Source organism: Lygodium microphyllum, chromosome 6, assembly GCF_053477565.2.
Source record: "Lygodium microphyllum isolate KBCC chromosome 6, Lygodium_microphyllum_v1.1.10, whole genome shotgun sequence".
NCBI classification, from domain to species: Eukaryota; Viridiplantae; Streptophyta; class Polypodiopsida; order Schizaeales; family Lygodiaceae; genus Lygodium; species Lygodium microphyllum.
Genome location: NC_141140.1, coordinates 158,861,047 through 158,875,597, shown reverse-complemented (window position 1 = coordinate 158,875,597; position 14,551 = coordinate 158,861,047).

Sequence of the window (14,551 nt, the reverse complement as noted above, 5' to 3'; positions counted from 1 at the left end):
GTGCACAGAATTTTTGAGATTCTTTGATGCCAGGAAGAACAATGGTACAATGACAATCAAACAAGGGGATGTGACCAAGAGTGTGGAAGTTGTGCTCAGCCTGGAGTTGGTTGAGAAAGTTCTAGGGTTAGTGGAAAATCCAAAAAAGAGGCCAAAGAGAGACATGTATAATATGCTAGGAATGAATAAGCAGCAAGTGTACATGAATGATAGAATCAACCTAGTAGACATCCACAAGCTCATTGTTAGATTGCAAGCAAAGATGGTACATGCTTTCTTCTCAAGCTAGAGGTATAATGCACTCATTAATAGAACAGGGGTACCACTGCTCAAGAGCATTGTAGCCAAAGCATAGGATAAAGTAAATATGAACTTCTACATCTGAAAAATAATCTAGGCCTTAGCTAAGGTGCTAGCATCATCTCCAAGGTGCATGAGCGGGAGAATCCCCAGTGACAACAAAGGTTGAATTAAAAAGGGAAAAACCCACATCCAAGGCTTTGAATATAGGTTTCAGAGGAGTGTTAATAACAACCCTAATACAAAAGACCATGGGGGAGATGGATAGAGAAGAGGAGGGGAAGGAAATATCAGAATTATTGCCAATCCATGAGCATCATTCACCCATTATAGTGAGCCCTCCCATATCTTTCTCTACAGGGAACCATGGGGAAGAAGAAGCTAATAGATTTCAACAAGAAGAAGCATAGTAAAATGGCTAAGAGAAGGGAAGATTAAGTGGCCGCCAAATTATCAAGATTGTGGGAGAGAAGGAAGGAGTTTCACTTGTAGCTTTCTTGCTTGCACAATGGGGGAATACACACAGAGGTGGAGGCTGAAAACAGTTTTCCTCTTCTTAGTTGTGTAAGCCAAAAGAACTCTCATACAAAGAAATAGAAGAACCCTATATATGGGTCTTAAACCAAACTCAACTAACTAAGGTGTCATAATAACTGAGCCACGAACTAGAGTAGATAAGGATAGTTGTCATGTAGCTATTATTCATGGGCGGTGTACCAATCGCGTCTGCAACTGACACGTCGGTGACATAAATACACAACAGTCACCCTGGCATATCACGAGTGGAGCTCGATATCTCAACACAAACTTAACAACAAGGAACCTTAAGTAAGAGATCAATGACTAGGGAAGTAAGTCTCATCACCATTCAACCATGGAGAGAGGCAAAGAATTATGTTGAGGATTTCCATAAGGAAGACCAGATCCACCAATGAAAAAAGCAAAGTTTTGCAAAGGGATGAAGAAGAGTCAAGGAAACTTGAAGACAAATGTAAAAAGAGACAAGAGGAGGAGGAAGAAAGGTTAAGATGAGAGGAGGAGGAGTAGGTGGCCATTGCTGTCAAAAGATTAGTAGAGCAAACCTCTCAATCCCAAAAATTGGCCATGATGAGCCCAATACATGAAGATGTGCCTAGTACAAGTGTAGTTGTAGAGGAGACTAAATAGAGGCAAGTAGTAGAGGGTAACGAAAAGGCCCCCATCATGCAATGCCATCCGTTATGGCTACCATGACCACCCCAACACAAGGACCCATAGAACTAGTGTCATGGCATGGATGCAGTACCTACTAGGAAAACTTCATGAGCTAGCACCAACAACATTAGAAGGGGCCCCAATGGTTGGAGTCAAGAGACTAGCAAAGTAGCCGATGTAGAATCTCACCAGGGTTTGAATGTGCCATGCCTTGAGGTATCAACCACTTTGGTACTATCAATAGTGCATAATACAGAAGAGTATGATGAGCTAGTGAAAGAGCTTCAGAGCTAGTGTGAGAGAATGAATGAGGAGAGAAAAGTTGCATTTGCTAAGATGAAAGAGGGAAAAAAAACCTACAGTTAGAAAACAAGAAGTTGAAATGGCAGGGGGATGAGTTGAGATAAGAGCTATGGGCCATAAAGTCACAAAGAGAGGAAGAGACCATGAAGAAGATGGCAAAGCTGCATAATCAACTCTAGATACCACTCCTTGAGTAGAGCATCCTAAAGGAGTAGGTGGAATGCTAGGTCCAAGACCAATAAAAGATGCTTGCAATATGGAGAGAGTAAAACTAGCTGGTAACCATCCTCTCACGGGAGCAAAATCAAAGCCTCAAATATATGAAAGAGAGAGTTGAAGGATGGGCAGAAAGGAATACTTCTAGAATCAAGGACTTAGTAGAGTGCCGAGCATTATTAGAAAGTGAGCACATAATGGATGAAGCAAAAGCCGAAGTGATAGAGACATGGATGCTAACATAGAAGGGGACCTTCTTAAACACTCTACTGCATATCACTCAAGCAGAAGGAGAAGAACTATTGATGGGCTCAAAAGGAAATTAGAACTCACAAGGAGAGCACTAAGATATGGTCTCCATGAAAAGACACCCAAAGCTAGCACTAGCCTAAGTATGGAATATCAAAGGAAACATCTAAGCAAGACAAGGTTGTTTAGGCAAGAGCTTTTGACCTGCTAGGATTTGGGGAACATGAGCAACAAGCATAGCCCCCTGCTACTATAGAGCTTGTGTAGAGCCAAATCTTGAAGAAGGGCCTGATTTTGAGTAGGAGAATGATGAGTAAGAGAATCCCAATGTGCCAAGCCCACACTCATAACCAAAATTGCAAGCATAAGCACATGACAAAGACCTCACTGTCCCAGAGAGAACTATGGCAATGAGGTGTAGAAGTAGGAAATTGGCAAAGCTATCGCAAAGAAAACATATTGCCAAGCCTTAGCTAGTGTGTGAAGCCCCTATCTCTCAATGAGAAAAAATATTTCCAATCAATTGGGAAAAATAACTATCCGTATGGGAGAAATATGAAAACCATTGCAATCCATACAAATTCACCTTCTCCTACCCCCGATCACTTGATCAAGTACTGTCACCAAGGGTGGTGAAGGTGGCGATCAAGCTTTCAATGTGTTTGTGCAAAAGGTGGATGAGGAAAGAGAAAGACAACCAATGTTGTGGTAGAAGGAACCCACCAGGTACTAGGAGGATAAAGTGATGGATGAGCCTAGAGTAGTCAAGGGCTATGAATCCTAGCCAAAGTGGAGAAGGAACATATGGAATGGCAATATGGATGCATGGATGGCCTTTTGCAACACATTTCCATATAAAATGGATAATCCAACCTACATACCCTACCCAAGTAGTTATGGAGTATATTTTTGATCCGAAGGTGTGTGGAAAGTACAATTTTCCTCAAATTTACAATGTTAATGTTGTGACCCTTAAGAAGTACATGACCTTCATTGAAAAGGATCTTTGCCCATCTATTGTGCACTTCCTCAAGGAGTTTTCTTCATATCCAGATCCAATATTCATCACCACTTAAAACTATCTACATCTTCTAAGGTTCTTCTTAAGCAAAAGCCGACTAGGTAGAAGAAGAGCAATTATTGTTCCTCCTTTTTGATATAATTGCAAGCATAGTTAGTTATGCTATGACTAGGCTCATAATGAGAGCTATCTTATTGCTAACCTTTTGTATAAACCTCCTAGAGGACATGAGTGATACTAGATTCATGAGCTGTAACCACCCATTTTTTTCCACTACACCTTTGAATCATACAAGAGTTAACTTAAAAGGCTATATGCTAAGCTTATCCTTTCTAAGTAGGTCACTTAAACCTCCACCCATCTCTACCCTTATAGAAGAATGGAATGCAACTTAGTATCATCCCTTGCAAAAAGAAAAAAGGGAAGAAAAGAAAGGAAAAACAAAATGTTATCATTTGTAATGCATGAGTGTCATGAACACTACATCTAGTAGCCATTAAATCCCTAGCCTCTCCCCACTTCATGCACTTAGGGCACTTCAAGGGCATGACACTATGATAGAACTATCTCCCTAAGTTATGCATAACACCTTCCCTTCCACTAATTGGGTCCTCAAGTATGGTACAATGCCTTAGATTCGACCCATCTCCCAGTTCCACCACCACTTGCACAATGCACTACATGATAAGGCAAGCATATCCCTTAGATAGTGCACCAATTCTTTCTTTACAAGTACATTTTGCAACTATGCAGCTAGCCAACAACTCCATAGGCCCTCTTCAATCAGCCAACATATCTTCACACCAAAAATCTCTGATCATATGTCACAATCTTATCCTACATGACCAATTTTCCAAAAGCCCCAACTACAATTTCATAGAGCACCCTTAACCTATCCAATCCAAATCATCTAGTGCCATTGGACTGACACTCAACTATAGGAGGGGGTAATGTTAACCCTCAAAATGACACAAGGTGTAAAGAAGGCCTAAGAAGGAGCATAAGAAGATAGCCAGATGGAAAAAATAAGATGAAGAAGTAGGAAAAAAAAATTAAATCAAGAACATGGCACACAAGAAATAAAGCACATTTTAGTCCTTTGTAAAAGAGTGCCAGGCTCCCTCCTGTGCAACTTATAAATGAAAAGATACATGTAAAGGATCCATGAGAATAAGAAAGAATAGGAAAAGAGTGGAAAAGAGGACTAAGACCAGACGGTTAGTCATGGAAATGGGTTGGGTACCCAAGGGGAGGATGACATGTATAAAAGCCAAAAAGTAAATGGATAAGCTCATTCTTGGTGTGTGTGCAAACTAGATCCCCTTATTCTTGATCTTTCTTCCTTCTTGTGTGTGAGAAAGGGAGAGAGGGAGTGTGAGAGAGTGTGTGTGTGAGAGTAAGGGACCATGGAGAATCTTTTCTTCTTCTCTTTTCTTCTTCTCCTTCTCCTCTTCTCATTTCTCAAATGTGTGGCCATGGAGGTTGGAGCTTGGAGTGTAGAGATAGAGCTTTCTTGAGCTAGTGCCTTGAATCATGGAGCTATCAAAATATTCGAGGAAGAGGAATACAAAAAATTGGATTCAATGGTAATCTCACTACATCCTTATGTGAGAGGTAGCCATTGCCACTTGCATAAAATGCTTGGCTTGATAATTGGTCTGCAGGGTCTAGGTGGTTCCTAGTGATAGCAATGACACTCATTAACTAAATGTGGCTTTTTTACAACACCTTCAGGGTCACCTAATCTATTCATCCATTGTAAATTTGATTCTTAGCTCTTCAAATTCCGGTACGCATAGAAAAACATGAGGACAATGGGTTGGCTTACACCTATATGCTATTACAGTCATTACATCATCTCTAAGCCCACATTCTTATGTTGACCAAGGCCAAAAACAACTAGAAGGACTATAGCTACATCCATGAGATGAAGGTCAATGTGGAGGCCATCTTCAAGCATAATGGATGTTGCTACTTGGCCTATTGCCATGCCACATTTGATGCAAACATGGCCATCCCCCTTTCGAGAACATTTTCAACTCTTACTACATCCTATTCATATTCAAATTTGACAAAGTTTTTAAAATGTACATAGTACATCATAATGTTAGATTTCGTCATTTGATATAATGTGATCCCACAATTTCTATTATGTGTTTTAGCATATTCTACACCTCACTTTTGGAATTGAGCCTTGAGGAAACATTGAGGTTCAACATATTGCCACACATGTAAGGACTTTTGTGCTTTTTGTAATTTAACCTCTCCCACACATAGTGATAATGCACCTCAATGTGCTTTGTTTTAGCATGATAGACTGGGTTATTTGCCAAGTGTATACTACTCATGTTATCACAATAAATGAAAACTGGCCCATCTGTAGGCTGATGCATATCATAAAGTAGCTTATGCAACCAAGCTACCTCACATGTAGCCATTGTTGTGCCCTTATACTCAGCCTCTATGCTCGACAAGGCAACTGTAGGCTGTTTCTTGCTGCTCCAAGTGACTGCAGCACTCCCAAAAGAGAACACATATCCACTGATAGATCGTTTATCAGGGCCCAATCAGCATCAGTGTATCCATGCAACTGTATCTGAACCCCAGTCTCATAAAATAGTCCATACTGCAATGTGGACTTCACATACCTGAGTATGCGTCTAGCCGCATCCAAATGTGGTTTCCTTGAAGCTTGCATAAACTGACTTACCAATCCAACAGCATAGCTCGAATTTGGCCTGGTAATAGTCATATAAATCAAACTTCCTACTATGCGTCTGTACATAGTAGGGTCTTCTAGAAGCTCACCTGCATCTGCGCTCAGCTTCACATTCTGCTCCAAAGGAACTGAAATAGGCTTACAGCCTGTCATCCCATATTTGGATAGCATGTCCAATCCATACTGCCTTTGCAAGAGCCATATCCCACTTGGTGATCTAATCACCTCAATGCCCAAGAAATAACGCAGCTCTCCCAAATCCTTCATCTCAAACTTTTGCTTCAATAGCATTTTCACATGAAGGATATCTTCATCACTGTCATGTGTCATAATCAAATCATCAACATACATGACAAGTAGCATAATACATTTCTCTGTTTTTCTCACATAAAGTGAAAAATCTGTCTTGGAAATCTGAAAGCCAATAATGACAAGATATTGTCCTATCTTGTCAGACCATGCTCTAGGTGCTTGCTTCAAGCCATACAAGGCTTTCTTCAACTTGCAAACAAACTCTGAATGAACAGCATAAACACAACCTTGTGGCTGCTCCATATAGACCTCTTCTTGCAAATCACCATGCAAGAAGGCATTCTTTACATCCATTTGATGTAAAGACCATCCCTTTGATGCAGCCATAGCAATGAATGCTCTTACGGTTGCTATCCTTGCAACCGGACTGAATGTTTCTTCATAATCAATGCCATATGTTTGTGCATATCCCTTGATTACTAATCTTGCCTTGTATCTATTCACAGAACCATCTGCATTGTGTTTCACCTTATAAACCCACTTATAACCAATTGCATTCTTATCTTTAGGCAAAGGTACCAATTCCCATGCAGCATTTGCTTCCAAGGCATCCATTTCTTCATCCATGGATTTCTCCCATTTTTGTTTTCCCATGTCTTTCTCAAAAGAAGTGGCTTCTGGTTCCTGTATCACTTTGACAATATATGCATAGTGAATGGCTGTAAATCCATCATATTTCAGCCTATCCACAGGATACCTAGCTCTAGTAGACCTGCGCAAAGTAGGTTCACTCCCGAGTGCTCTCAAAACATCCCTGGTCTTCCTTACTCTAGGTGTAACAATAGAAGGAATACCCAACTCATCATCAATGCTCTGTTCTGAGACACTGGATTCACCATCCACATAAGAGTGACCTGCATTCACATCAAACATGGGATGATCTACCTTCTCTTTTCCTTTTCGTGATACCTGCATACCACTATCTACATTGTTTTGAGACGATTCTCCTAATCTCAATCTTCCTGTCCATGGAGAAGAATGTGAACCACTGCTACAGGATGCTCCAGGTCTACTAATATCTTGTGACTGCTGCTGTGAGTTTTGTGCAGCATTACCATTTTGTGCATCTACATTATCAATCACATTTACTGGTTTATACCAGCTGCTCATCTCATAAAAAACATCTCTGCTCACTGTAAACTTACGAGTAGAAGGGTTATAGCATCTATACCCTTTTTGATGTAGAGAATAACCAATAAAGATGCACTTCTCAGCTTTTGGATCCAACTTGGATCTCAACTCATCTAGCACATGAACATAGGCAATGCAACCAAAAAATTTCAAATGAGAAATATCTGGTTTCCTACCAGTATACCTCTCCTCTGGAGTCATGCCATGTATTGCTCTAGTGGGAGTCCTGTTCATTATGTAGACTACTGTAGCAACTGCCTCAGCCCAGTAAAAATCTAACAGGTCTTTTTCATTGAGCATGGCACGAGATACCTCTCCAATATGCCTGTTTTTTCTTTTTGCAATTCCATTTTGCTGTGGGATATGACTACATGAATATTGCTGCTTTATGCCATGCTCCTACAAGAACCTTGCAAACTCATTTGAGAGGTGCTCCCCCCCTCCATCTGACCTTAGGCATTTTATTTGCAGGCCTGTTTCTTTTTCAACCATAGCTTTAAGAGTTTTGAAATACCCAAAAACTTCACTTTTCTTCTTCATAAAATACACCCAAAATTTTTTGCTATAGTCATCAATAAAATGACAGCCTCCAATAGATGCAGCTTTAGTAGTCCACACATCAAAGTGGATTAATTCCAATGGCTTCTTACTCTCTTGAACATGTCTAGGAAATCGTTTCCTTGCCTGTTTTTCAAATTGACAGGCTTCACATACCTTATGCATTTCTGTAACCTTGAATTTAGGCAATCCTGCAACAATATTTTGGGCTTGCATTGATTTGAGTCACTGTACATTAACATGACCAATGCGTTTATGCCAGATATCAATATTTGCAACTACACCAGTCCCATGTGCAAACATTGCTGCACTCAATTCAAGCATGTCTGCATCCAACGTAAACATTCTGCCCTTCTTCTTTCCTTTTGCTATCAAGCAACCTTTATTTTTCATATCCTCAACAAAGCATCCATCATAATTAAATCTGACCTGCAAGCCCTGCTCAACCATTTGACCAACAGAAACCAGGTTCTTGGTGATATTCGGGACATGAAATACATCCAACATGTATTTCTTTTTCCCATCCTGCATAGACAAAGGAAATTTTCCAATCTGCACAATAGGATGTGTAGTATCATCACTAGTCTCCACAAATCCTGGTTTTTCCATTTTCCTTGCATCTTGCATCCATTCTGTATGACCTGTCATGTGGTTTGATGCACTTGAGTCAACATACCACACATCGTTGCTTTCTTCTGCACTTGTCACAGAATTGGTCATGTGCTGCACCATAAACAAATGCTTATTTTCGTCATCACCCTGTCTACTAGAAGATGCATAATTCCCTTGTTGCAATTTTCCATTCATGATGTCATTTTGCTTTTTATAGCAGTCTTTAGTCATATGATCCATTTTACCATAGTAGTAGCATTCAACATTGCTGTTTGCATTTTGGTCTCTTTGCCATCCACCACGACCTCTTTGGCTCCCTCTGCCTCTAGAGTTACCATGTCCTCCTCCATAGGACTGGTTTTCTTGAGTTTGCTACATATTCTGATTTCTACCACGGTCTCCAGATCGGCCTCCTCTACCTCTGCCTCTACCTCTTCCAGCATTTGAGTAGAAGACAACTTCTTTTGAAGTTCCTCCTAAAGAAGATGCACCACCATTTCTCTGCTCCTCAGAAATTAAAAGAGCAATCAACTCCTCAAAATTAGGAAATATTTCACGGACGGAAATGGATATTCGGAACGGTGCATAATCCTTTCCTAGACCATTCAAGGTCACAAAAACTAAATCATCATCTTCCACTGGCGACCCAATGGAAGCAAGTGCATCTGCAATCTTCTTCACCTTCATGTGGTAGTCATTGATGCTCATACTTTCTCTTTGCACATTGTGCAACTCTTGCTTGAGCTGCATTTTCCTGGCTTGTGTATTTGTGCTATACATTTTTGACAAAGTATCGCATGCCTCCTTTGGCGTACTTGCATCCTGAATATGCACAATCATAGAGTTTGAAATACTGATAGACAGCCAGTACATAACTTTTCTAGCTCTCTCATGCCATCCTTTAAATGCTTGCATTTGCTGTTGATTGCGAACATCAGGAAGAACTGGTTCTTCTTCATTTCCTGCAATGAATTTTCAATATCCTTTTTCCATAAGGAAATTTGTCATTCTAAACTTCCATGCTTGGAAGTTGTTCTTATCAAGCTTTTCAATGACAATCTGTGAAAGAGAATCAGACGCCATTATAGAACACTGCAAAAAATTCTATCACTGCAAAAAACACAGCTTCAGCCTCACAAGGGCAAATCTGCAAAACTGATGAAAGTGGTATTTGACCACACAGTCACTTCCTAGTGATAATTTTGCATCAACAGGCAACAAGGATGATTCTGTAACTCCCAATGTCTCTATGCACAGGCATACGATGCAATTTCTACAGTAACTTTTCACCAACCTGTAGAATAGTGGCGCACAGCATAAAACATGGCCTTTTCCTGAGTCCGTGCAGAAAACTTCCGCCTCCAAAATTGTCCTCTTGCTACACCGCGAAGGGCGTCTCAATCTGAGACAATGCACTCTTGCACTTTCCGGTTGTGCTACCTGCAGAGACTTACTCCCAAAATAGAAAAATGAAAGCAACACTGGTCCTCTTACCAGAACACCGTGAACTTGGTTTGCTTTCTTGAGCTCCTTACCCACGAACAAGGCTCTGATACCATGTCAAGATTGTGGGAGAGAAGGAAGGAGTCTCACTTGTAGCTTTCTTGCTTGCACAATGGGGAATGCACACAGAGGTGGAGGCTGAAAACAATTTTACTCTTCTTAGTTGTGTAAGCCAAAAAGAACTCTCATACAAAGAAATAGAAGAACCCTATATATGGGTTTCAAACCAAACTCAACTAACTAAGGTGGCATACTAACTGAACCACGAACTAGAGTAGATAAGGATAGCTGTCATCTAGCTATTATTCATGGGCGGTGTACCAACCGCATCTACAACTAACAAGTCAGTGACATAAATGCACAATGGTCACCCTAGCATATCACGAGTGGAGCTCGATATCTCAACATTTTATTGCCAAATAAATCAAGAAAATGAAAAAAATAAGGAGAAAAATACAAATACATCTTGGAAAAATAAGAAAAAATATAATGATTATTTGTGGATGTGTAGTAGTGGTAAAGCATGAGGTTTAGTCTCAGTTTTATCTATCTCTTTGTCAAAGTTTGTGATTTATCGCTTTCTATACATCAAAACATGACAAAATGAACCTCTACACCTGTGTAACGAAAGCAATACCTAAACGTAGGGGGTTGGGATGTTTGAATGGTATGATTTGCGTGCAAATTGTTGCTTATTTTTTGATGCACATCATGGCATAGAGTCCGTGTTATTTTTATTAAGAGGATAGTAGCACGAGTGCTATCCTTTCATCGCTGCAATGCGTTAGAGAATAAGCATAGAAAGGCTGGTTGTGCATAGCATGTTGCTAATTTGAAAATTATGTTTGAGCACTTTAGGATCATTCACTTTGTATGTGCATGGAACCATGGTATAGGAATAAGAACCCTGGATGCATAGCACCTATTTTCAATGACAATGACCCACGCTGAGTGGTAAAAGGGATCCTAAGCTGTAGGATAGACATTCGTTTCTTGGGGGATTATTTGGTAAGGAAACATGGTATCTCCTAGATTCAAAATGGAAGAGTGGAGTTTGTTTGTTTGTTTTATATGTTGAGCAGCGCATCAAGGGGCCAATCCCTGCAATGTAGGAGAGCTGCAGTGGGGCCGTGGTGTTTCTACCCAGAGGTTGCCTCCCATGTATGTGATTATCGTGGTATTTATTGCCAATGTGTATTGGTTATCCCTTTGTGGAGTTTTTTAGAAAGGGAAACATTGGACTACAAAACTATAAAACAGAAATGCATAGATTAAACTTTAGGGCACTTCGTCCTTTAGCAGCAGATTGACGCTCCTGGTCTGTGGGGCCGTGAGGGTGTGTTTGTCTGTTATGAGCATGAGGTCCAGCTAGTGCCATAGCTAGTGCCGGCCCATTTCAGGTCCCATCAGTGGTGCGTTTGTCAGGAGCTACCAACAAGTGGTGGTTCCCGAATCTAGGGTTGTTAGGGACCAAAAAAGTTGGTTTATGTATTCTAATAAGGACCGTCAAGCCAAAATACAAAAAGCAAAACGTGTTGAGAGGGCTAGACGGCGGTTGGAGATTGTAAGTCGCTATTCTCCTCAAAGGAGTAGCCCGATACACATAAGAGGCAGTGGTCTTAGTAACCCAACTGCTGCACATAGTCTTTTAGGTACAGAAGGAAGCGCAAGTTCTTCCTCTTCTACCAATTCAACCCACTTCAAGTGGGGGTGTGATTCCATCAGTCCAAACTCCCATTGTTAATCCAATTGTCGTCATGGCACAACCCATTGCAATTCCTGCAGGGACGCCAGATTTACCAGCTTTAGGAGTTCCTTTGCCCATTTTTTATGGGTTAGCCAAAGAAGATGCAGAGTTTCACATTTGTGAATTCCAAAGATTAATGTTTAATTACCGCATCCAAGATGAGGGACATCTTATGATGTTCTTTAACATGACATTAAAAGAAAGGGCTGTGGTATGGTATCATAGCATAGAGACTGGAACCATTACTACAATCGACCAATTTTATGCAGCTTTCTGAGGAGAATATGCCCCTGAAAGAGGTGGCCAATACTGGTTGCGTGTTTTGAATGTAACACGCCAAGACCCCCATGAGAATGTGAAAGCCTATGCCAAGAAGCTTAAGGAAGTGTTTCGTATATTACAAACTTACGTTCCTATTCCACCAGCTGCCCAATTGCAATACTTCTTGCATGGATTGGATTTCAATATTCAGGTACAATTGAGCAGTGTGGCTTTGGCTGATATAGACATTGCCATCACGCGGGCAGAAGGAGTAGAGTCACGATTACAAACGGCCTACTCCTCTTGAATAAATCTTAATGCGGGTTTAGTACCTGGAGACAATTTACCATTGATAAATGGAAGTCAAGGGATGCCTATGAATAACCCTAATGGAAGAGGAAGCATGGTTCAAAATGTACCTTTACTGCCAGCTCCTCCTAGTGTGACTATGCCTATGGCTAGTCACTTGGCTCCATTAAGTGTTGGAGGCCTAGTTTCGAATCCTAATGTTGTTTCTGTGAGTCAACAACCAATGCCCAATCAAATTGTTAGGCCAATGGAATGACAGATAGACGATCAAGGCTATGAGTCGAGTGCCTCTAATGTCCTTCGTGAAGTTAAGGATATGATAAAGCACTACATTGACATGATTTCTGAACAATATCGGCAAATAGCTGTTGATGTCAATTTCCTAAAGAAGCAGCAAAATCTGATAGGGAGTCAACGCCTTGAAGAGGGTGGTCCCTCAAGATTCAGTTGTAAGTGGTGTGGCGGACAACATTTCCCTAGAAACTGTCCAAATGTTAAATGTGATATTTGTGGGAAGTCGGGCCACTTAGCTGCTACCTGTTGGAGTAAGATTAGTGTCCTCCAACAAGGGAGTAAACAGCCAGGTCCAGTTAATCATAGAGCGCAAGGTATCAACCTGCAGCAAAATGATGGACCAAGACAAATATTGCAAAGGGGAAAGACCACTATAGAAGAGTTGCCACAAGGCAATGGAGTCAGCCTTATCGAGGCTATACATGTCAATGGCACTGAAACCTCTAGCCTATGAGCCATGACAAGAGGCCAAAAGGCTAAAGAGGGTGACAAAGATAATGTAAAATCGGTCGAGGGAAACCCTAAGCAAGGGGATAAGGGGACGCAAGTCCTGAATCCTGGCATGGAAGGGGGACCTCTAATGCCTGTTGACAAAAAATTCGATCCTAAGAAGGATGAGGAAGTGCCAAGAAAGAAGGCAAGAGCTAAAAAAGAAGCACCAAAGCCGGTCCCGAGACCAAAAGAGAGAATGGTCTGGCAAGAAAAGAGAGCTTTGGCTACCTATCATGATTTTAATTTAGCAAGTTCTCTTTGCGAAGTCAAACCAAATGTAAACCTCTTACAGTTGATTAAATTATCTCCAAGAGTACGCAAGGAATTCAAGAAGATCCTACGTATTGGGTATATTGTAGAACCTTTGGGCATAGCACAAGTAGGGGAAGATTGGTCTGATCATGCTGAAAAGAATTGCCCTAGGGTTCCAACATACGTGGATGGAATATTAGTGGAGCATGCTATCGTAGACACTGGGTCCTCTGTCAATATCATGAGTTCAGATTTGATGGAGAGGTTGGGTCTAGGCATCCAAAAAGATAGCTCCACCCTTCTTAGAATGGCTGATGATAGCCTAAGGCAACCAGAAGGTTGCGTTACTAAGGTCCATGTTACAGTTGCAAGTGTAGAATGCTTCTTGGACTTTAGGATAATAAGATTTGCAAGACGTCCTAGCTATCGAGTTTTGCTAGGTAGGCCTTGGATCTTACGAACAGACTGCCAAGTTGATATACCCGACGGTCGAGTGGTTCTAGGTAGAGCTGCTAGTCGAGTAATAGTCGATGCTGACCCTGAGTCTCCTCAGAGTGAGAGAGCTCCTCTATCCTCTACTGAATGAGAAACAACAGATGATCCATCTGGTAGTGAGATATCATCCAGTGATGAATCTAAAGAGGGGTCCACTACAGAGGATATTTATCAGATAACTCTAAATGAGCCGATAGAGTCACAAGATAGGATAAGAGATGCAGATGTGATTGAGTTAGACCTTGGCACGCCGAATGATTTGTGGCCAATTAAATTAGGTTCCATGCTCAATTCAGCAGAAAGGGAGGACTATGTGTCCTTGATTCAGGAATTCCGCGATATCTTTGCTTGGAGTTATGATGAGCTGAGAGGCATTCCTCCAGCTTGGTTGTTCATACTATTACTGTAAAAGAAGGTAGTCATCCTGTGCATCAGAAAGTAAGACGTATGCCTTTTGAATTGAGGGACGAGCTGTTTGAGGAGTTACAGAAGTTACGGAAAGCTGGTTTAATCTTCCCTGTACAGCACACGGAATGGTGTTCACCAGTTGTTATCAGGAAGAAGAAAAACAATCAGATCCGAC